Consider the following 22,973-nt stretch of genomic DNA (forward strand, 5'->3'; position numbering starts at 1 on the left):
AGTATATTCGAGCTGACAATGACTTTCGCCAAAGAAGGGAGGAAGCATTCAGGTTCTTTGAAATGACCAGGGGCTTCAGAGGAAGATTTCACCCGAGGCACGTCAGGTCAATTCATAACTCTACTCAAAATGACGATAGAGGGAGTCAGCAGCAAAGGCCACAATATTCTTCACAAGCTTCGGGGCAGCAGCAAAGCTCTTTTCGGCCGCCAGCGCCAAGGGGCAGAGGCGCCAGGGGCTTCGGGGGAAGATTTGGAGATCAGCCAAGAAAGATTTACTGCCTATTCTGTGGTGAAGACAAGGGCCACACTACCAGGATGTGTCACGTTACCATCCAGAAGCAAAAGGAGATAGCAGAAGCTGCAACACAACAAAGTCAGCCGAAGCAAGTCATGCATACTGCTTCGTATCATTCGCCTTACATTCCAGAATATGTAGGCAATCACCCTGTAGCTTCTGTTGCTTCGGCAAGCCAACCCCAAGCATCTTGGCAGCAGCCTCCGCCACCACCAACACAAAGAGGCCAGCAGCCAGAAGGGAGTCAGCGCACTAACCTCCAGCGGGACTTCAGAGAGGAGTCCGAAGCTCGCACAGTCAATAGCACTGTGCCAGAGTCGAAGCACATTTACTGACAAATATCCTACCTCGACAGCAGTTTTTCGCATTTTCACATTCAGTATTGCTTTCTTTTTAATAAGGAACAATTAAGGGTAGTTTTAACGTCTTTTATCGCCTTTCAATTTCTTGTAATAGTTTCGCTCTTTACCGTAATGAAAATATATCTTCTCCATAGGCCTAAGATGCCGAAGCATGAGAATTTATGATTGGCAAGAAGGATTTTCGAGTTATCAAAAATTTGTTCTAAGGAACGCAGTGCAATTTATTCGAAGCAGCAAAAAGCCGTTCCTAAGGGAGCGCAGTGTAAGTTTTCTGAGCCTACAACGAAAAATAAGCGCTGATTCCGGCGAAAGTAAAAGGCGAAGAAGCTCCTAAGGGAGGCTTACAGCGAAAAATAAACGCTGATTCCGCTGAAGTAAAAGGCGAAGAAGCTCCTAAGGGAGGCTTACAGCGAAAAATAAACGCTGATTCCGCTGAAGTAAAAGGCGAAGAAGCTCCTAAGGGAGGCTTACAGCGAAAAGTCAGCGCTGATATAAAAAGATTGTGTGCTTTATTGCAGGGATGTGTGTACTTTCGGCACAAATATCATTTTGCATAACATAACATCATCACATCATTTTGCATAACATAAGCATCATACAGCATATTGCATGTGGAACAAGAAGGGGATACAACATTGATCTTCGGAGAATGATTTGAAAAAGAGAAAATCGTGCTAAGGCACAAGATAAATCGAGAAGAAGTGTAGCTTCATTAGAGAGGCAACATAAAACTTTTTTATAGCTTCGGAGAATATTTCACGAAGCTTGGATATTCTCCATCAGAGAAGTATGCAAATTCTTGTGATATATAAAAGATTTTCTTCACAAAGCATGAAAAGAAGGGAAGGTGTTTTTTCGCCGAAGGCTCAAAAAATGGTATGTATGCAAAATTTCATGCATCGTAAAGAATTGAACTATAAATAGATTATATATTACATTCAAAGTTAGAATGTATTACACATGTTACGTTCCAAATGTTTCTATAATAGCATTTAATCCTCCTTAAGAACTATTTCTGCAGCTTCGTTCAGTAGCTGGTCGACAACCTTGTCCATGATGGCTTCGGCCATTTTTCTAATTTCATCGTCCCCCTTCGGGTGGGGGCCCGGAGATGGCTCAGCAGGTTCTGAGGGAGGAGAAGATACGGCTATATTACTATTACAAACCACGAACAAAGTCTGGAATCAAAAATTACAACAGAATAAAAACCACTAATTAATACCTATTTGCCCTTCGGGCTCTGTACTTTTCTCAGCAGCCTCTGCTACTTTTCTAGCATCGTGGATGCCTTTTTCGCTCTTTTGAATAATTTCTTGAGCCATTTCTCGGCCGCCGTTGTCCCAAATATCGGTGAAAAATTTTCCGCCGATCATGCTTGCTTCGGCTGAGGGGTCTTTAATGTCTTCGGAGGACAAAGTAGCTTCGGATTGCGCTAAAGATTTTACATGCTCGCAACCTTTCCTCTCCAAAACAGTAGCAATTCCTTTAGCACCCGAAAAAGCACATATGTCTCCACGGCTATTCAGGATTTCCTCGAAGGCCTCAGCTTCGTGACTGATCCATTCCATCGGACCTTCGGGATTGCCCCTTGAGAAATTCTCTTCGCTAGAGAATGCACCAACGTTGGCGAAGCTGGATTTTATCTTCTTAACACACACTATGGATTTATCATAGCATCTTCTCTGGGATGCACGAAGCTCTTTAACATTTATTTCTAAATGATTGGCCCATTGATCACTAAGCTCTCGTTTTGTCTCTTCAAGTATACGTTCTTTTTTAGCTCTGGCTAGCTGTTTCTAAAGATCTTTAATTTCGCGTTTTTGGGCTTCAGCTTGAGCCTTAGAGGTAGCTTCGTCTTCCTTTATCTTGTCCACCAATGTAAGCAGAATTTTATATTTTTCCAGAGCTTCGTTCCTCAGCTTAATAACCTCTGATCGTAGATTGTTGAAAGCAATATCATAGCTCTCGTCTTCAGCATTCTTTTGCGCTCTCAGCGCGTTGCTCAATATTAAACCCTATATATACAAGAATTAGTATAAGAATAAAAGAATGATTTGAAAATTATAAATTTCTAAATATACAGTTCTCATACCTTCAGACTATTATATGCAAGACTATCTGCAAGATCGTCCTTCGTCATAGCGCAGAGTCCAGCTTCAAGCTTCGGAAACCCTATACTTCTAGCCATCTCCCGGCAGACAGATAATTCTTTGTTGTCCGGGAGGCAGTATAAAAAGTCATCTTCGTCCGTGCCATTGAATACTAAGGCTCCCTTCAGATACTTCAATTCCCGGGCATAGAGATTAGCCTCAAAAATCTCTTCTTCAGATAATCTTTTTCCAGAAGCATGTCGTATAATATAATTGAGGGCCTCGAAGGATGCTTCGGGGGCAGCAGTGTCAGTTTCTTCAACCAAAATTGGCTCTGTCCTTTTTGGTTCTTCGGCTTCCAGGGGATTTATCTTCGTAGCTTCTGAAGGCTCAGCTTCAGTTTCAGGTTGTTGCTTCGAAGTTTCAACAGCAAGGGTTTCACCAGGCACTTCAGGAGTTTCAATAGTTTTCTTTGGAGTTATGCTTGAAGATTTAATTGTCTCCAAAACATCTAGCACATTAACCATTCTTTTTCTTTTCGGAGTCGCTGTTGGCCCCTTTTGACTTTTTGCTACCTCGATTTCTCCTGAAGGACTCAAAATTTCTGATATTTTTACTTCTTCAGCCCTCGGTTCTTCTTTCTTTTCTGTCGCTGGCACTTCGGCCAGCTCTTCGATTTTTGGCAGTAGAGTTGGTTCTCTAGCTTCGGTGGCCGTAGAGGTCTCACCGGCGAACTCAGGCACTGTGGCTGGTTCAATATAGCGTGGCCGGTGTGTGAGAACCTTTACCCTTTTTCTCTTCGGCGCTGGCTCGCTAGGAGCGGCTGAAGCAGTTTCTTTTGCAGAAGTTGTGCTTTTTCTTTTTTGACCCCGCGCTAGATAGCGGTAGTCGGGGTAGACAAACCCAATTGCGTCAAATACTCGGTTGAGTCTTTTCTTCTTTCGGCCTCCGAAGGCCGCTGATAATGCAGTGTCTTCGGCCTTTGAATATACCCCAAGCAATTCATCACTTATAGTCTCAATGCTCTTTAACCAATCATCATCTGGCTCAACGAACTTGTCTCCATACTTGAATGTGTACTTCAGCCTGACTAGTCCACCTTCGTCAGTTTCTTTAACAGTTTCTTTTGGCATTTCCCAGTTATCTGCAAGTGGCCATACTCTGAAGGCAATGTGTTCTTGTATTAAATCCCTTGTCCCAATAAAAGAGCAGACTACGCCGAAGGCCCTTTGGCACTCTTCGGCTACTTCATCCATTTCTACCTTCGGTTTCCGGAGTCCGAAGCGCTGCCAGATAGGGCACATGATGATATCTTTAATATCTTCTTGAACCTTCAAATCATTTTTTACATAGAACCATTCTTTCATCCATTCCCCGGGCCATCTCTTCCGAAAGGTTGGCACGGGACAGCTTGATCCAGAGCGAGCACCGAAGCTGTAACAACCAAAGTTGTTATGATATTGCTCCTTACCCCAGGGCTTCGTCTCATATATTAACTCATGTATATTGCAAAAGCTTTTCACACTTGGTTCCAGGCTCTAGCTCTTCACGGCCCAGACGAAGACTCCCATTCTTATTATTGCTTCAGGGGTAAGTTGATGAAGATAAACCTGATATATTTTCAGAACTTCTACCACAAACCTGCTTAAAGGGAATCATAGCCCAGCTTTAAAAAAGCTTCGGAAGATCACGACTTCATTATCTTTGGGAGTCGGCACAGTCTTCTCTCCGTCATCTGCCCTCACGATGGATATATCTCGAAAATATCTTCCCCTCATGTTTTCAAGGTGACTTTGTCCAATAGTTGATTTTCCGAAGACTGAATGGCTTGGTCACCATGGTCGATCTTCGGAATCCTCACCTCCGCTGTCTGCGTCATAGCTATCACTTTCACCAGTATCTTCAGATAAGCCTTCCAAAATTCCCTAGTAATTTTCTCTGTATTTGTTTTTGCTATTGATTCAATGAAGCCCAGATTTTTCTCCTCAGAAAGGCTCAGCTTCACTCCGGCAACAACTTTCTTTTCCTGAGACATCCCTTCGGAAGTCCTTTTAAAAAGGGCTTTTTGGTCCGAAGCTTAAAATCTAGAGAGGCAGTCAAATATTTGTGGACAGAGAGCTATTTGAGCAGGCAGAGCAAATGGCAAGATAGCGTGCCAAATAAACTTGCGGTGAGCCCATATTTATACACCCAGTATGTCGAAAACTGGAGGGTCCCGCTTGTCAATGACTGTTGCTATTCTAGCAAAAGGAAGGTGTTTTTTCGGACCTTCGGCTCATAGCCTTTGTCCGTATCGCAATATAAATTTATCTTTACAGTAAATTAATATTGCGAGGGGCTAATGTTGGGGGCCTTCGGCTTCCGAAGGTCCTCAAAAACATGATTTAACAATGTTTTCCAAGAGAAATATGTAAACAGGTACCTTCAAAGTTAGATTGCGGGTATACAAAAGCACGGTTAAAGACGAAGCTTGACTGGGACGAAAGGCGATCACGACGAAGGATAAGACGATCACGAAGCTATGTGCAGAAAAGCTTCGGCATAACGGCAGAAATGGGGAACCGACTTAAAGATGAAAAGCCAAATTAGACCTCGAAGAATTACTATAGAGTTATTGTTAAATGTAATGGGTATTAATATAATTTTGCATGGGTTGCGACTCGTGCCTATAAATAGGTGAACAGTATTCCTGTACTGTTCACGCTGATTTGGCATTACATTCCTTGCATCACACCTGTATTCACATTCCTTCAAGCCGAAGGTACATTTGTAATTTACCGTTGTTTACATAAGTAATATAAGTAAAAATAAATTAATAACAATGTTTACAGAGATTATGTTATTTTCTGTATTCCGTGTTTGAATATTCTTTATCTTTTATCATGATCATGAAGGTTTGTCCTTCATGACCTTCGTCCGAAATCCATTATATCCGAAGGGAAATAATGATTCAAAGGACGAAGGGTTTTGATATTTAACATTTTGTGTTGCCTTGTTCTTGATTCATAGCATTTGAGAACAAGTCCCCAACAGGTACTAGCTCGGATAGCTGATGGACTCCCTCGGACTCCCGACGCCGAGGGCTATCGACGACTGTTCACCCAGGCAGCCAACCATCTTCTACCGCTCGCTCACCCGCCGAACGATCTACGACACGCCATCAACAGTCGCCGGGACGCGCGAAGCTCCATCAATGCTTCGCGTGAACGACGGCATGAGAACGAGATCCGCCGCCGGGAGGAGTACGACAGGGATCATGACATCCCAGCTCGGAGTCAGGCAACCAGAACCGAGTCAGCAACGGCCTCGACTGGCGGTACTACCCGGGGTCGGTCGAGGAATCACAACGACTACTCCCCTCCCCGGGACAGACATCATCCCCGATGAAAGGAGGACACGTGTGGAGTGACAGCCCTTACTCCACACCATAGGGCCATTCAGTGGCCCCCTAACTTCAAGGTATCCAATGTCGACAAATATGAACCTAAGCAGGATCCAGGAGGCTGGCTGGCCGTCTACACCACTGCCGCTCGAGCCGCCGGAGCATCCGAGGACGTGATGACTGCGTACTTACCCATTGTCCTCGGGCAAGACGCACTACAATGGCTGCGACATCTACCTCGACACTGCATCGACGACTGGAGCGACTTCAGTCGACGCTTCACCGCCAACTTTCAGCCCCTCTCCGACAAACCAGCGCAACCATGGGACCTCAAATCCATCAAGCGCCGGGGGGACAAAACTCTCTGGTCGTACCTCAAAAGGTTCCAGACCATGAGAAATCGTATCCCCGAGGTCACGGAGGCGGCCATGATCGAGGACTTCTACAGAGGATCCAATGACTCAGCCTTCGTCCGAGCCATACTGCAGAAAGTGTCGACTACCTCTGAGCAGCTGTTCCGGGAAGCCGACATCTACATCACCGCCGACGAGCGAGCTCAGGACCTCATCGGGGGAGCGAAGCCCGCACCGGCAGCGCCACGACACGACGCGAACCAGCAACCTAACAAACGCTGGGAGAAAAGACCTCGCGAAGAGGTGCACGCCGCTGGACCACCTGCCTCTCGTGCCCGGGGAGGACCTCGCGGAGGCGAGCGCACACTGGACGACATCCTCGACGCCCAGTGCCCATACCACAAGGACATGCGCCACACCCTGCGGAACTGCAGGGACTTCAAGCACTCCATCGGACACGACCGACCCTTCCAACCTCTACCTCCTCCTCCGCCGCGGGGAGGACCAGAAGAACCACGACAACCCCAGCAGCAGGAGGAGGGGGAAGGAGGAGCCTTCCCACGCATTGACAGGGAGGTCAACGTCATCTTCGGCGGACACGGATCGCAGGAGAACAGAAGACAACAAAAGCTCAACGATCGCCAGATATTGGTGGCGACCACCGGTCCTCCCGCTCCGTACCGGTGGTCGGAGCACCCGATTACTTTCACTCGGGCAGATCAATGTCTCAACTTCGACCACCCAGGCAAGTACCCGCTCCTCGTCGATCCGGTGATCTGAGAGAGCAGGGTGAAGAAGGTGTTAGTGGACGGGGGAAGCGGCATCAACGTCACCTTCCCCCGGACACTCCAAGGCTTGGGAGTTCACCTCAAAGAACTCCGCGAGTCGGACACTCCTTTCTTCGGCATCGTGCCGACCGAAGGGGAATACCTGCTGGGCCACATCTACATGCCCGTCACCTTCGGAACTCCGGAGAATTACAGAACCGAGTTCCTAAGGTTCGAAGTAGCAAACTTCGACTGCGGGTACAACGTCATCATCGGGAGGCCGGGATTGGCAAAATTCATGGCCATCCCGCATTACACGTACATGATACTGAAGATGCCAGGGCCACAAGGAATCATAACTGTGCGCGCTGACTTCCAAGGCGCCGCAGAATGTTTCCGAGTGGCCATCCAAGCAGCCCTCACCACCAAACCGTCGGCGACTTCTTCAGCGCAGGCGAACTCTAAGCCTGAGGAAGACCTTACGGCACCGGCAAACGAAGCTCAATCCGCGACCTCTATGCGGCCGACTGAAGAAACTAAAAGGATCAACCTGATGTTTGCTGATGAACGCAAGACTGCCATCATTAGCTCCAGCCTGGACGATAAATAGGAAGGCGCGCTCGTCCGGTTTCTGCAAGACAACCGGGACGTATTCGCATGGCAACCTGCGGATATGCCGGGAGTCCCGAGAGAACTAGCCAAGCACAAACCGAAGGTCTACCCCCAGGCAAGGCCGATCTGGCAAAAACTACGTCGCTTCACGCCCAACAAAAGAGAGGCCATTCGCGCTGAGTTGGCTCGCTTGGTCGCGGCCAGATTTATTAGAGAGGTGTTACATCCCGAGTGGTTAGCCAACCCTGTTCTTGTACTCAAAAAGAATAAAGTGGATTGGCGCATGTGCGTCGACTATACAGATCTCAACAAACATTGTCCAAAGGATCCCTTCGGGCTCCATATGATAGATCAGGTGATAGACTCCACCGCTGGATGTTCTGTGCTGTCTTTTCTGGACTGCTATTCCGGATATCATCAGATCAGTTTGGCAAAGGAAGACGAGGAAAAAACAGCGTTCATCACTCCATTCGGTGCTTTCTGCTATACCTCCATGCCGTTTGGCCTCAAAAACGCTGGAGCGACTTATCAGAGAGCCATTCAAACATGCTTAGCCGAGCACTGGGGCAAGCGTGTGGAAGCCTACGTGGATGACGTAGTAATCAAAATAGAGAACTCGGAAAATTTCATCGAAGACTTACAGCTGGTTTTCAACAGTCTACGGCGATATCGATGGAAGCTTAATCCCGAAAAATGTGTCTTTGGGGTACCGGCAGGGAAGCTACTCAGATTTATTGTCAGCCACTGGGGAATTGAAACTAACCCAGATAAGATTGAAGCTATCATGAAAATGGAAGCTCCACGATCACAAAAGAAGGTTCAGCGACTTACCGGATGTATGGCAGCCCTGAGCAGATTTATATCCAGGCTGGGAGAAAAAGGTTTACCATTTTACAAGCTACTCAAGAAGGTGGACAAGTTTCAGTGGACTTCAGAAGCACAGGAAGCCCTAGATGCACTGAAGAAATTCTTGACAACCCCACCAGTACTGAAACCACCGCGGCGAGCCACATCAACTCAACCAGCTGAAGATCTGCTGTTGTATATCTCTTGCACGACTCACGTGGTAAGCAAGGTAGTCGAGCGAGCAGAAGAAGGACATGCCTACCCAGTGCAGCATCCTGTTTATTTCATCAGTGAAGTTTTGGGTCCCTCGAAGAAAAAGTATCCTCAAGTTCAGAAGCTATTATACGTAGTACTTCTAACTGCCCGCAAGCTACGTCACTACTTTGACAACCACAAAGTCATAGTAGTCACTGGTTTTCCGATAGGGGACATCCTTCACAACAAGGAAGCCATTGGCCGAATAGCCAAGTGGGCCTGCGAACTAGGATCTCATGACATCGAATTTCGACCTCGCACTGCCATTAAAACCCAAGCATTGGTTGACTTCGTATCAGAATGGACTGAACAACAAGTACCAAAAAACCCAGAAACTGCAGAAGTATGGCGGATGTATTTTGATGGCTCGCTGAAGCTGCAGGGAGCAGGCGCGGGAATTCTCTTCATCGCACCTGGAGGCGAGCACCTCAAGTATGCCCTCCAGTTGTTATTTCCAGCCTCCAACAATGCAGCCGAGTATGAAGCTCTGATCCATGGACTAAACATCGCCATATCATTAGGCATCAAGAGACTAATGGTATACGGAGATTCTTTGGTAGTCATAAGCCAGATAAACAAAGAATGGGACTGTTCGAATGATTCAATGGGAAAATATTGCACTGCCGTCCGAAAACTAGAAGATAAATTTGAAGGCCTGGAATTTCATCATGCAGAAAGAGATCGAAACACGGTAGCCGATGTATTGTCCAAGCTAGGATCCAGTCGAACTCAGGTCCCACCCGGAGTCTTTGTACAAGAAATACCACAACCAAGCATCTCAATGGATCAGGCAGAAGAGTGTAATATCGTGAATCAACCAGAGTCAAGCTCTGATGACTGGAGAAGGCCGATCATCAGATATATAAAGAATGAAGAGGAGCCAGACGATAAAAATGCAGTCGAGCGCATCGCTAGACAGTCAGCTCACTACACACTCATTGGGGAGACACTATACAGAAGGGGCACATCAGGCATCTTCATAAAATGCATTCTATCGTCTACTGGGAAGCAACTTCTGGAGGAGGTTCATGCTGGACAATGTGGAATACACGCAGCGTCCAAGACACTAGTCGGGAAGGTCTTCAGGTCGGGATTCTATTGGCCAACAGCAAAAAGTGATGCCGCCGAGTTAGTTCAGAGGTGCGAAGCTTGCCAGTACTTGTCGAAACAACAACATCTACCAGCACAGCAACTGCAGACCATACCGGTGACTTGGCCCTTTGCATGCTGGGGGCTAGATATGATTGGACCTTTCAAGAAAGCTCAAGGAGGATACACTCACGTGTTGGTAGCAATCGACAAATTCACTAAATGGATAGAGTTCAAACCCATTGCTTCTTTAACCTCAGCTAAAGCCGTGGAATTCATACAAGACATAATATTCAGGTTTGGAATACCGAACAGTATCATAACCGACTTGGGGTCCAACTTCACAAGTTCAGAGTTCTTCGATTTCTGCGAGCAAAAAAGCATTCAGGTCAAGTATGCTTCGGTAGCACACCCGAGAGCCAACGGGCAGGTTGAACGAGCTAACAGGATGATATTGGAGGCACTCAGAAAAAAGGTCTTCGATAAAAATGAGAAGTTCGCAGGAAAGTGGATAAAGGAATTGCCTTACGTCGTTTGAAGCCTAAGAACTCAACCTAGCCGAGCCCTGCATGGAAACACTCCTTTCTTCATGGTCTACGGGTCAGAGGCAGTACTGCCTGCTGATCTCAAGTTTGGGGCGCCAAGGTTGATCTTTGAAAGCATAGCAGAGGCCGAAGTGACCAGGCTGGAAGATGTCGATGTACTCGAAGAAGAGCGGCTGGACGCAGTAATTCAAGCGGCACGGTACCAGCAAACTCTGAGACGCTATCACGACAAGGCCATGCGACAACGATCCTTTTCAGTAAGAGATCTCGTCCTCCGCCGAATTCTAACGGGGGAGGGACGGCACAAGTTATCGCCCTTATGGGAAGGACCATTCATAGTAGCAGAAGTCACTCGGCCGGGATCATATCGTCTCACTCAAATGGACGGCACAGAAATTGGGAACTCCTGGAATATAGAACACCTCAGGAAGTTTTATCCTTAGCCGTATTTCAAAAGCCATCGGGACGACGATGTACTCTGTAAAACAGGAAACGTGTCATCAATAAAAAAAGGCTTCAAAGATACTCAGTTTGTTCATGATTGACTTGCATTCTTACTTAACTCGGGGTGACCACTATGCCCTGCTAGCGGAGCAAGCGGCTTAAGTCGGCAACGACTTAAGGCGGTGCAACATGCTCGCGCTCACTTAACTCGGGGTGACCACTATGCCCTGCTAGCGGAGCAATCGGCTTAAGTCGGCAACGACTTAAGGCGATGCAACATGCTCGCGCTTACTTAACTCGGGGTGACCACTATGCCCTGCTGCCGACATAAGGCGGTGCAACATGCTCGCGCTTACTTAACCCGGGGTGACCACTATGCCCTGCCAACGGAGCAATCGGCTTAAGTCGGCAACGACTTAAGGCGGTGCAACATGCTCGCGCTTACTTAACTCGGGGTGACCACTATGCCCTACTAACAAAAGCGATCGATTCAAGTCAGCAACGACTTAAGACGATTTCGCATGCTTACGAATACTCATATAGGGGTGACTTCTATATCCCATAAACAAGTTCCAAAACCATCACATAGCACTTTACTACTGCAAATTTACGTACTGTCGAATTCTGAAACAATAGGAGAGTAACAATATCATTCGAATGCTGAACCTGTGTCCTCTAACAAATATTCGATCATGCTAACCGCGCGCTCAAAGCACGCAAAATGTTTCTCTATCTCGCAATATCTTTCTCAGGAGCAACCGATGAAGAAGGGCGACTTGAGGAATCAGGAGCAGCGTTCACATCAGCCCTTATGTCTTCAGAAACAACCACGCCGGGTCTCCTCATCAAGATTCGCCCCGCACGAATGGCTTTATCCATGGCTCTGTCGCGCTGAGCTCTCAGAGTAATGGAAGTTTCTTCAGCAACTTTGGCAGCCAATTGAGCGGCCTCTAGCTCCAGGGCGATGGATTTCTTGGAAGCACGGAGTTCTTTGATAGCAGCATCCTTAGCCGATATCAACTGCCTGAGACGGATCACATCATCCGTGGATTCCTGCAGCTTACAACGATGATTGTCGAACTCCTCCATGGTAAAGCGATGACTTCTCTCCAGGATGGTCAACGAGTTGCTAGAATCACGATACAGTCTGTCAAGATTGTCGCGAGAAGCGACAAGGGCACTTTTTTCTTCCTGCAAACAAGAATCAACTCCTTCAAACATCAAGCGGGCAATAAGAACACAGTAATACAAGGCACAGTTTCATAAGTCACCTTTTCAGAATCAAGCTGAGCGCGAAGAGCAGAGTTCAGCGTTTTAGCGTCATTTGGAGCAGCAGAGACCTGGGCCAGTTCAGTCTGGCTCTAAGAATACTTTTCCTCAAAATCAGAACACCGCTGGACCAGTTCAGCCTGACCTTGAGAATGTTTTTCTTCAAGAGTGGAAATCTGCCGAGCCATATCTAGCAAGAGGCAATCAAGCAAAAAGAGTCAAAATGTAAAGCAGTTCAATAAGGTAGACAAAGAGAAGCAAAAGAGTATTAACCAGCATTCATCGCCTCCAAATCAGAGACACGATGTTGGAGCAACACCGGATTCCAACGTGCTAGAGATGAAGCACCTTCTGGAACAGAAGCACCTTGCAACCTCAGCTAACTAGCCATCCCGTCCACCAATGCCTGATATGGAGAACATATGAGCGTGTTGGCAGCAGTTCGTATGGTGTAAAAGTCAGGCCAGAATATACCACAGTACCTGGAGATTGGAGAAGAATGAAGGGACTCCCAAATTGTGAGAAATCAATTGACGACCTGGCGTAAAGTCGCCACCCGAAGCGGCTTGCAATGAACCAGCAGGGACCAACTCGGTACGATCAACAGAGCCCAAAACTTGGTCAGCGGGAGCGCTAGCCTCTAAAGCGACTCCCTGGCCCAAAGCTTGGGCTACCACCATGCAACCGGAGCGCGGAGAAGATCCTGCGTGAACATCCATGGAAGTACAAGAGGGAGACCCCGCTCGGACACCCTCGGGGGATGGGCTATAGTTTGCACTACCCACTTGAGCCGGATCATCTCCGGCAGTACCCTCGGGGGCTGGGCAGTGGCTTGCGTTTCCCACCTGAGCCGAGTCATCCCCGGCAACATCCTCGTGGGCTGGGCAAGTGTCAACACCATCCTTGAGGACCAAGTTCTCTGCAGCAGCCGCCTCTAAGGCTGAGGGTCCCTCAATTACTTCCATGGGAGCAAGACGACCCAAGTCAGTTTACTGACCCTCGAGACCACGCTCTAAGGTCGACGAGGCACGGGATGCTGCCCGGGATGATCCCAACCCGGCGTCGAGCACATCAGCACAAACCTCCATCACACCATCATTCGCTGGCTCTGACAGCAGGTCTTCTGGAACCATATCTTCAAGAGTCTGATCAAAGTTTGCCAGGGACAACTCTTGTAGACCAATGAGGGCAGACAGAGCAGGAGACGGAACTCCACTACTTTCCCCACTGGCGACATACTGCCGACTGTTCTTCCCAGTCAAAGGGACCTCATCTTCTTCCTCCCCATCGTTTTCATCAGCAACACAGACAACACACCCATTGGGGTCAGCAGCAGGTGGAGCACCCCCATTTGGGTCAGCAGCAGGTGGAGCACCCCCATTGGGATCAGCAACAGGTGGAGCACCCCCATTGAGGTCAGCATCAGTAAATTCAGGAACATGCACTTCTTCAGCAGCAGGAACTGAAGGACCAACATCCCGATCCAAACTAGATACTCGCCGGAGACGTCTCTTTTTCCTTTTCTGCTCGTCAATAGGAGGATCATGTTGATTGGCTCGGGAAGGGCGTCTTGGGCGAACACTGACAGACTTCTGAATATCCAAGGTTGTATCAGTTTCTGGGGGAGGCGCCACCACCAACGTCCCAGCAGGAGCAGCATCAGAAGAGTCCTCAGCCAGCAAATCAAGCATAGCACTTATTTCTGCGTCACTAGGATCCAAAGGTACCTCAAAGTGGACTTGCTGTTCATCATCAGGAATTTCCCCGAGCGAGGCAACCAAGGTGTTAACTTCTTCAGCAGAGGGTCGCACTCTAAGGCCCAAACTGCCATCAGCAACAGGTGGATTCGAAGCAAAATGAGTGAAGGCTTTGGAAGGAGGCAGGTTCTAGGCCGAGTATGCCACTGGGGCACCAACGTTTGATAACTTGCCTCTAAGAATCATCTCAAGTCGGCTCACCAAGTCTGCGGAGGGAATTCTTCTGTTGGTAACCCGAGTTGAGTCAGCTAGGCCTCGATACAGATAAGCCGGGTAAGCCCTGTCCTTCAACGGCTGAATGTTCTTGAAAACAAAATCAGCAACCACAGCCTCTGCAATCAGACCCTTCTCCTTCAGCAGTCCAACTTCAGCTAGCAAAGCCCCAGCCTCAGCCACCTCCTGATCTGTGGGGGACTCGGTCCAACTCGGAGTACGAACGTCCGGCTGTCTCCCCGAACATGGGGGGAGAGAATTTCCGTGGTTTTCAACGATAAACCACTCCAAGCGCCATCCCTTAATACTGTCCTTGAGAGGGATTTCAAGATAATCAGACTTCCTCCCACGACGCATCTCTAAACTAGCACCCCCAACCAGCTGATGCTGCCCCCCGGCCATTCCAGGGCGACAGTGATACAGATACTTCCACAGTCCAAAATGTGGCAGGACGCCAAGAAAAGCTTCGCACAGATGAACATAAATGGAAATTTGCAGAATGGAATTGGGATTCAGATGGGTCAAATTAAGGCGATAGAAATCAAGGAGGCCACGGAAAAAGGGAGAAATGGGAAGACCGAGACCGCGGAGAAGAAAAGGAACATAAATTACGGGTTCGTGGGTATCCTCTGTCGGGACAGTGACCCCATGGCAAATCCGCCAAGAACAAAGCTCCCTCGGGGGAAGGACCCCGATGGATACAAGGTGGAGAAGGTCAGGCTCGGAGACAACAGACATATGGTTACCTGCGAAAGGCAACTGGCTGTTGGGATCGATGGGGGGAATCACCACAGCGGATGAACTCGAGGCCTTTCGCTTGGGCGCCATCTCAACTCTACTGGCGAATAGAGCGGGAGCCGAATTGCAGAGAGGATCTGGAGGCAGGAAAGCAAGAACTAGGGCACGGAAATCAGAGGCGGCTGAAAAGCGCAGTGCATATGGGATATTCCCGAGTCAGATACCGTTTCCAAAAGTGCCCAGTCAGCACCCGACAGTTACTTCTAAAACACTGGCGTGCCACGTTGTCACCCGGCGGTTACTTCTAAAACCCCTGCGGGCCACATCATCACTCGACTATTATACTCAAAGTGGCCGACATGACCCATTCTAACTCGGCTGTTATTTCTAAAACGTCGACGTTATCACCAGTCGCTCGGCATTTATCTCTAAAGCGCTGACGATGTCTTCAGTCGCTCGGCGGCAATTTCTAAAACGCCAACGTTATCACCAGTCGCCCGACATTTATCTCTAAAGTGCCGACGATGCCTCCAGTCGCTCGGCATTTATCTCTAAAGTACCGACGATGCCTCCAGTCGCTCGGCATTTATCTCTAAAGTGCCGACGATGTCTTTAGTCGCTCGGCGGCTATCTCTAAAGCGCCGACGATGTCCTCAGTCGCTCGACGGTTATCTCTAAAAAACGCTAGCATCGTCACAAGTCACTCGGCTGTCACCTCTAAGATCGCCGACGTGGTCAACAGTCATTCCGGCGCTGACATGATTTCGTCGTCACTCGGACTCTATTTCAAATGCATAAATGTCGACAATAATAGCTCGGCCATCACCCCTGAGGCGGCGATATGATGCCCGAGTTATTTGGATACTATTCCGAATGAATCAACTTCACAAATAAGAGATCAATTTACTATGAAGCAAAGTAATTGGCACAGGAGGAGACAAAGTCATTCTTCATTAAGGGAAGTAACAATACTTACAAATCAACTCATTATGAGTTGATACTCCCCTACTACTATTACTACTACATTATTTCACTATACTACTTCTAATCTATACTAATATCTAAAAACCAGTGGCATTTAGCAACTGACCTTGTTGCTGCCCTTGCTGCTGCTGCCGCCGCCGCTGCCCCTGCTGCTGCCGCCGTCGCCACCCCTGCTGCCGTCGTTGCTGCCCCTGCTGCCGCCGTCACCGTCGTCGCTGCCGTCGCCTTCGTCGTCGTCGTCGTCGTCACCTTCGCCGTCCTCCTCGGGCGAGTCCTCCTCGTCCGAGGAGTACTCCGACTCATCCGAGCCCTCGAGCCCGGAGCGCTCGACGACCCGGATGTAAGTCCAGACCTCCGCGACAATCCCCTGAGAGTCGTCCGAGTCATCGGACGACGCTGGGGGAGAGACGGGAGCTGGAGACCCCTCGGACTCAGAGGAGAACTCCTCCTCTAAGTATTTCGAGTCGCCAAAGTCCTCTGATGGAGGAGTCGGCTCGCGCTTGCGTTTGTTGTTCTTGCCCATGGTGGAAATGCAAGGAGAGGAAGAAAGCAAGCAACGGAGAACAGCAAGAGATACGAAAAAACCAGAGAGACAAAGGCACTATTTATAGAAGAAGAAGGCAACCGCTCACCTCCAACCACGGTCACTGAACAGTCGCAAAGCATTCAATACACACTTCAACCCGTCTGAAGACACGTCAGGCGGCTGACGCCGTTTCACGCAACGCAACACCCATTGGGACTCCAGTCAACAACGAGGATGATATGATTACACCCGCCGTCACATCACATTACTACTCAGAAGCAGCCGGCTAAAACACTCAGCGTACCAAGCCGTCCCTTGCCCACACCCATTGGGGGGGGGACACCCAGGAATTATCAGTATATTTTTCAAAACTGTCACATCCGTGCAGGGCATGCAATGAATACCTCAAGACAAAAATGAGATATCAGTAAGGGTCAGAGGAAAGCCAAATATAGCCGGTGAAGTACAAAATCTGACCGACAGAAGCGACGTGAAGACTAGCCAGAGAACGTCCATCAAATGTCCAATCAGTCACAGAGCAAGTAAATTACACCACCTAGCAAGATATGGGCGGATCGCGAACTCGGCTGCAAAAGACAAAATGCATGCTGACCTCTAAAGCATAAAATTGATGACATAATGCTGACCTCTAAGGCATTCAGAAAAAGAAAGGGTTACTCTCAGCAAAAAGACACGAAATGAAGACCTTCGAGTGGATTATCTTCAAAAACCCACTCGAAGCTCGGGGGCTACACCTATTGGGTGCACCTCTGGTGCACCCAATAAATCACCATTTCGAGGGAAAGCAACGCCAGTTTCTAAGGCATAAGACAAAACTGAAGGCAAGATTTCTGATGAAGACCTTCGAGTGGATTATTTTCCAAAATCCACTCGAAGCTCGGGGGCTACACCCGGTGCACCCAATGAAGTTCAGGATCCTACAATATGAAATGCCGACTTCTAAGGCACAAGCATGAAACAAGGCTCCCGTTCACGATTGATCAAAGCAGGAGGAGACAGTAAAAAATCGTTTTGCCAAACTGCTTGGAAAGCATTTCTCGTCATAAACAAATACTGCAAGCTGGACCTAGAATCTTTGCGCTGATTATCTCAAATTCAGCCCGAAGATCGGGGGCTTGTGGGGGACAGATATCCCCTGGGTCCACTAGAAGGATAAAAGACCTCGTGAAAGGCCCAAGGGCCCAATAAATCGTAAGGTCACTCCTTCATGGGCCTGGGGAGGAGCGACCAGTGAAGCAGATCGACATAAGGCCGGGTTGGTGCAAGCCCGGATGGCCCCACAGCGTTGAGCAAACGACCGCAACAGAAGATCCGACTTTCCCGCGCTGGAGCCCCGTACGACGTAACCAGGCGAGGATAAGTCGGCAGAATCATAGAAAGATAGACAAAAACGGTTCACTATCTTTTAGGTGCATATCCACATGTATTGCCTCACGGTCGAATATATAAGGCCTAGGGGGCACCCCTTCAGAACGATTGATCCCACTATTCAGCCACCCACCTCAACTCTTTATGAGAGCTACCTTGTAACCCATTACACAAAGCAAGCTCGCCAGGACATAGGGTGTTACGCATCTCAAAGCGGCCCGAACCTGTAAACATTGTCAATTGTTCCTCGTGCATCGGGCACGAACCATTCAGCTACAGTCGGCGACACCGTCCTACTCCTAAAACACCTTGAGGGGCAACCCCGGGTGTGCGGTCGGACCCAAAACACCGACACCAGGGGCTCACGAAGAGGGGACAAGCAAAGATGCTGAAGCTTGGACAGTATTTTGCGATGGTTCTTGGGGAGCCTTCGGTGCAGGAGCAGCTGCGGTCCTAGTGGCGCCTTCAAAAGTCAAAACATGTTATGCAGTCAAACTGGATTTCAGTTGCACAAATAATATTGCTGAGTACGAAGCATTTCTATTGGGGCTTCAGAAACTAAGGGCGATGGGAATAAGAAGGGCCATCCTAAAGACCGATTCTCAAGTTATTGCTGGCCATGTGGATAAAAGGAGCAAGGCACGAGATCCGAAGCTTGAAAAATATCTGGATGCAGTTCGAAGGTTGGAAGCTACCTTTGAAGGTTTTTCCGTCAAGAATATTGCAAGAGGTGAAAATGAACATGCAGATTTGCTAGCCAAATCAGCGGCTCAGGGGCTCCCCCTACCCTCCGAAGTATTTTTTGAAACAATAAAAGCACCTTCAGTTGAGCTCATGGAGAGAGCAGTGCTTACCATTTCTCCAGTACACAGTGAAGACTGGAGAACTGAAATAATATCTTTCCTCCAAGGCAATTGTCTTTCAAGTGATGAAGCTTATAACAAGAGAATGGAGGCAAGAACAAGACCATATGTGTTAATAGAAGGGGAGTTGTATAAACATGGAGTTTGTTCACCACTCCTTAAGTGTTTATCAAGAACTGAAGGTATGGAATTAATGAAAGAGATACATGCAGGTCTGTGTGGATCTCACATTGGATCTAGGCCCTTGTTGGGAAAAGTTTTTTGACAAGGATTTTATTGGCCGAAGTCAGCTTTGGATGCAGCAGAATTAGTCCAAAAATGTGCAAGAGACCAGAAGCAACCTTCATCTCTCACTCAATTAATACAGCCCACTTGGCCATTGCAAAGATGGGGTCTCGATTTGCTAGGCCCACTTCCACCAGCACAAGGAAATCTAAAATATGTGGTGGTGGCGGTAGAGTATTTTTCCAAGTGGTATGAGGCGAAGCCTTTAGCTACAATAACTTCGGTCACCGTTCAGAAGTTCTTCTAGCAAAACATTGTTTGTCGCTTCGGAGTGCCGAAGGCTATTACTGCAGACAACGGAACCCAGTTCGATGCTGAAGCTTTCAAGGAATTCTGTGAACAAATTGGCACGAAGATTCATTTTGCATCGGTCAGACATCCGGAGTCAAATGGACTTGTTGAAAGAGCCAATGGCATTATAATGACGGGAATAATGAAGTTAATCTTCAATCAGCCCAGAGGAAAGTGGCCAGATGAATTGATCAAAGTGGTGTGGAGCCACAATACAACAATACCAAGGTCAACAGGTTTTACACCATTCAAACTATTGTTTGGTGACAAAGCAATAACCCCAGAAGAAGCTAAGGCGGGATCAATAAGAACAGTGGCTTCGACAGAAGATGAAGCTGATTATTCTGTGGCAAAAGATGCTATAGAAGGGATCATCCTTCAGGCTGTAGAGAATATCAATAAATACCAAGCCGAAACAATAAAATGGCGTGATAGAAAAGTTCGGCTAAAGAACATTAAGCCAGTGCATTTGGTACTTCGGAGAGTGGCCAACCCAGATACAGTAGGCAAGTTACACCTCAAGTGGGAAGGACCTTTTCTGGTAGTATCTTCGTCAAGACCCGGTTCTTACAGATTGAAGGATATGGATGGCAGCGACATTCCTAGATCTTGGAATGTGGATGAGCTTCCGCGATATTATGTCTAGCTTGATGTAATCTTTTTGTTTTTTTTATGGCACCCTTTTCCTTTCCAAAGGGGGAGAAAGTTTTTTAATGGGGCCATAGCATGTAATTTCTCTTTTTCTTATTCAGCTCTACGAGAGAAAAATTCCCCAAATATGTAAATGTAAAAACTGAGCATGCACCATCGAGTGCAGGGAAAAAGGAAAAACAGGGAGAAGCTCGAAAGTCGTCCCTAAGGGGATGCAGAGCACGACAAAGCTACAAAAAGTCGTTCCTAAGGGAGCACAACGTAAGTTTTCTGCTCAAAAGTTGTTCCCAAGGGAATGCAGAGCTTACAGCGAAAAGTCAACGCTGATACCACCGAAATATAAGGCGAAGCACGAAAAGTCAACGCGATACCGCCGAAATAGAAGGCGAAGAAGTTCAAAAGACGTTCCTAAGGGGATGCAGAACTTACAGCGAAAGTCAGCGCTGATACACCGAAAAATAAGCGGTGAAGCCGAAAAATAAACGGTAAAAAGACTTCGGTCATTCCCAAGGGAATGAAGGCTATGGTTGTGGCTTCGTATGTGTGTGTTTGGACATTCATTTGCACGACACATTACATCATACATTTGCATTCATAAACATTCATTTAGGCATACATAGGATCATCATCATCATAACATACAGACACAGGCGGATGCTTCGGCTCTAAAGATAAGGCTTCGGCAAAAAGGAAAAGAAGCAGTTTCATGCTTCGTTGTGTACGAAAAGAAGGGAAGGTGTTTTTCGCCTTCGGCTCAAAAAATACTATGTTTTGTCCACATCAAAGCAGTTCATACACGGACAAAAAGGTAAAAATATATTACAAGGTATGCACAAATTTACATAATTAGTATTTGATTCTTAAATTACAAGTATTTTTACAACGATGGTACAAGATTTTTTTCTAGAATTTTTTCAGCAAGGTCTTCAGCTTTGACATCATTAAGCTTCGGATCATCTGAGCTTCGGATCACATGTCAATCTTCGGCTCGTTTTTCTTCAGCATCATCATCCTGTACATATTAAAACATTATGAGAGAAATGCAGACTTCAAGGAGAAGGTAAAGAAATAGGCATAAATATTTTACCGGCTTAAGGTGGCTTCGAGCTTCGTCGCTAGCCATTTTTCGCCCGCCTTTTACCCAAATTTGAGTTATGAATCTATTTCCTATACTCCGAGCTAGGCTAGGGATATCAATTAAATCTGTCAGAGATAAGATAAAATTTGGTCTGTTGACAATCTTTCCATGTTCATGGCCAGATTTCATGAAGGCAATAGCTGTGCCCCGGGAAGCTAGCAGAGCGCAGAAATCGGCGTGTCCACCTATAACTTTGTCCAGTGCATCAACTTTGCCCTCAATATGCTCGATGGTTTCCAGTAGGTTCTCAACCGAAGGACTGAATTTCTCAGCGCCGGCTCCAGCCGAGTTGAAAACCTGCTTTAGCCGCTGCAGGCACCGGTTGCTGAAGCCTACGCATTTTTCTTGAAGATCTTTCAGTGATTTCCGCAAATTTGAATTTTTCTCAGATTCAGCTTCGAGTTTGGCTTCGAAATTTTTCTTTTCCATGGAGAGTTCATTATTCAATCTAACAATTTTGGCCTGGGCTTCCGCTAGTGAACCTTCCATGGTTTGAAGTACGAAGTCTTTCTTTTCCAGAGTAGCCTCATGGTCTTTTATCTTCTTCTCCAGGCCCTCGATTATAATTTCATTTTTTTTGTCCTCGAGGTCTTGTTGCATCCTTAGGACTTTGCTTAGTAGTAAGCTCTGATAACATAAGATTCATCAGGAAACAATCTTCATATCAAAACAATGAAAAGTTAAGAATTTTAACTTAAAGTTAGCATAAAATAGGCTACCGGCGATATGCTGCCGCCGGTACCTGCTGAGGTCTGCTTCAACCTTCGGGAGGCCAACACTCTTTGATATAGTGCCAACAACCTTCGCCCCAGTGTGGTCCCGAAGGCATCCTAAGCTTTCTTCGTTGACTCCTCCGAAGAGTAACGCACCTGGCCTGTATCCGCAAGATATAGCATATTCTTTCAGTTCTTCTTTTTCAGCCTTCGACAATTCTTGACCAAGTATATCTTGGAAGTTGAAGTCCTCTTCTTCCGAAATGTCCTCGGCTTTCTCTTTTCCTTTTCCAGCCACTGTGCTCGGAATCTCTTTAGCGGCTGCAGTAGCTTCTTCTGTGGCCGCATCTAGAAGCATTGTATCAATTTCAGAGAGCGTGGCATCTAGATTCACATCTTCAGTGGTTTCAGCTTCGGCACTTTCGGCTTCAGCGGGTGCAGCTTCGGCAGCAGCAGAGCTCTCAATAGCTGGAGTCATTGACGCCGATGCTAGCGGCGGCGTCTGCTCAATAACTTCAACTACGTGAATAATTCGCCGTTTTTTCGGCTCATCTAGATTCTTCGCTGCCGAAGGCTCCTTCTCCTTCTGAAAAAGCTTCATCAGATGTGGCCCTAGTGGACATAGCTTGACAGGCAAAGATTCAGTCATTACATTTAAAATTTCTTCTACATCGATAGCAGGAGATGTTGAAGGAGCTTCATCCTCAGTTTCAGTTGTTTTTCGTTTCAGAGCCGAAGCTTTCTTTTTCTTCGAAGCAGCTATCTTCGGCTTAGAACTTAATTTCCTTTTCTTCAAAGTTTCTTCATCCCTTTTTACCAATTTAGCAGCTTCTTTATCTAGGACGCTAGCAACTCTTTTTCTTTTCTGCCCTACGGCACCTCGGTCCAGTCGCTCATAGTCAGGATACTCAAAGTTCAGAGCATCCATCACCCGGTTTAACCTTCGCTTCGGACGAGTGCCGAAGGCTGCAGTCATTAGTTGATCTTCTTTTTTAGAATAATTGCCAAGGATCTCGTTGCACATAACTTCAATCATGTCTAACCATTCTTGGCAGGGTACTTTGAAGTGTTTCTTGAATTTATAATAATAGGGCAGCCGAACAAGTTCTTTCTT

The sequence above is a fragment of the Zea mays genome, chromosome 1 (assembly GCF_902167145.1).
Source record: "Zea mays cultivar B73 chromosome 1, Zm-B73-REFERENCE-NAM-5.0, whole genome shotgun sequence".
NCBI lineage: Eukaryota > Viridiplantae > Streptophyta > Magnoliopsida > Poales > Poaceae > Zea > Zea mays.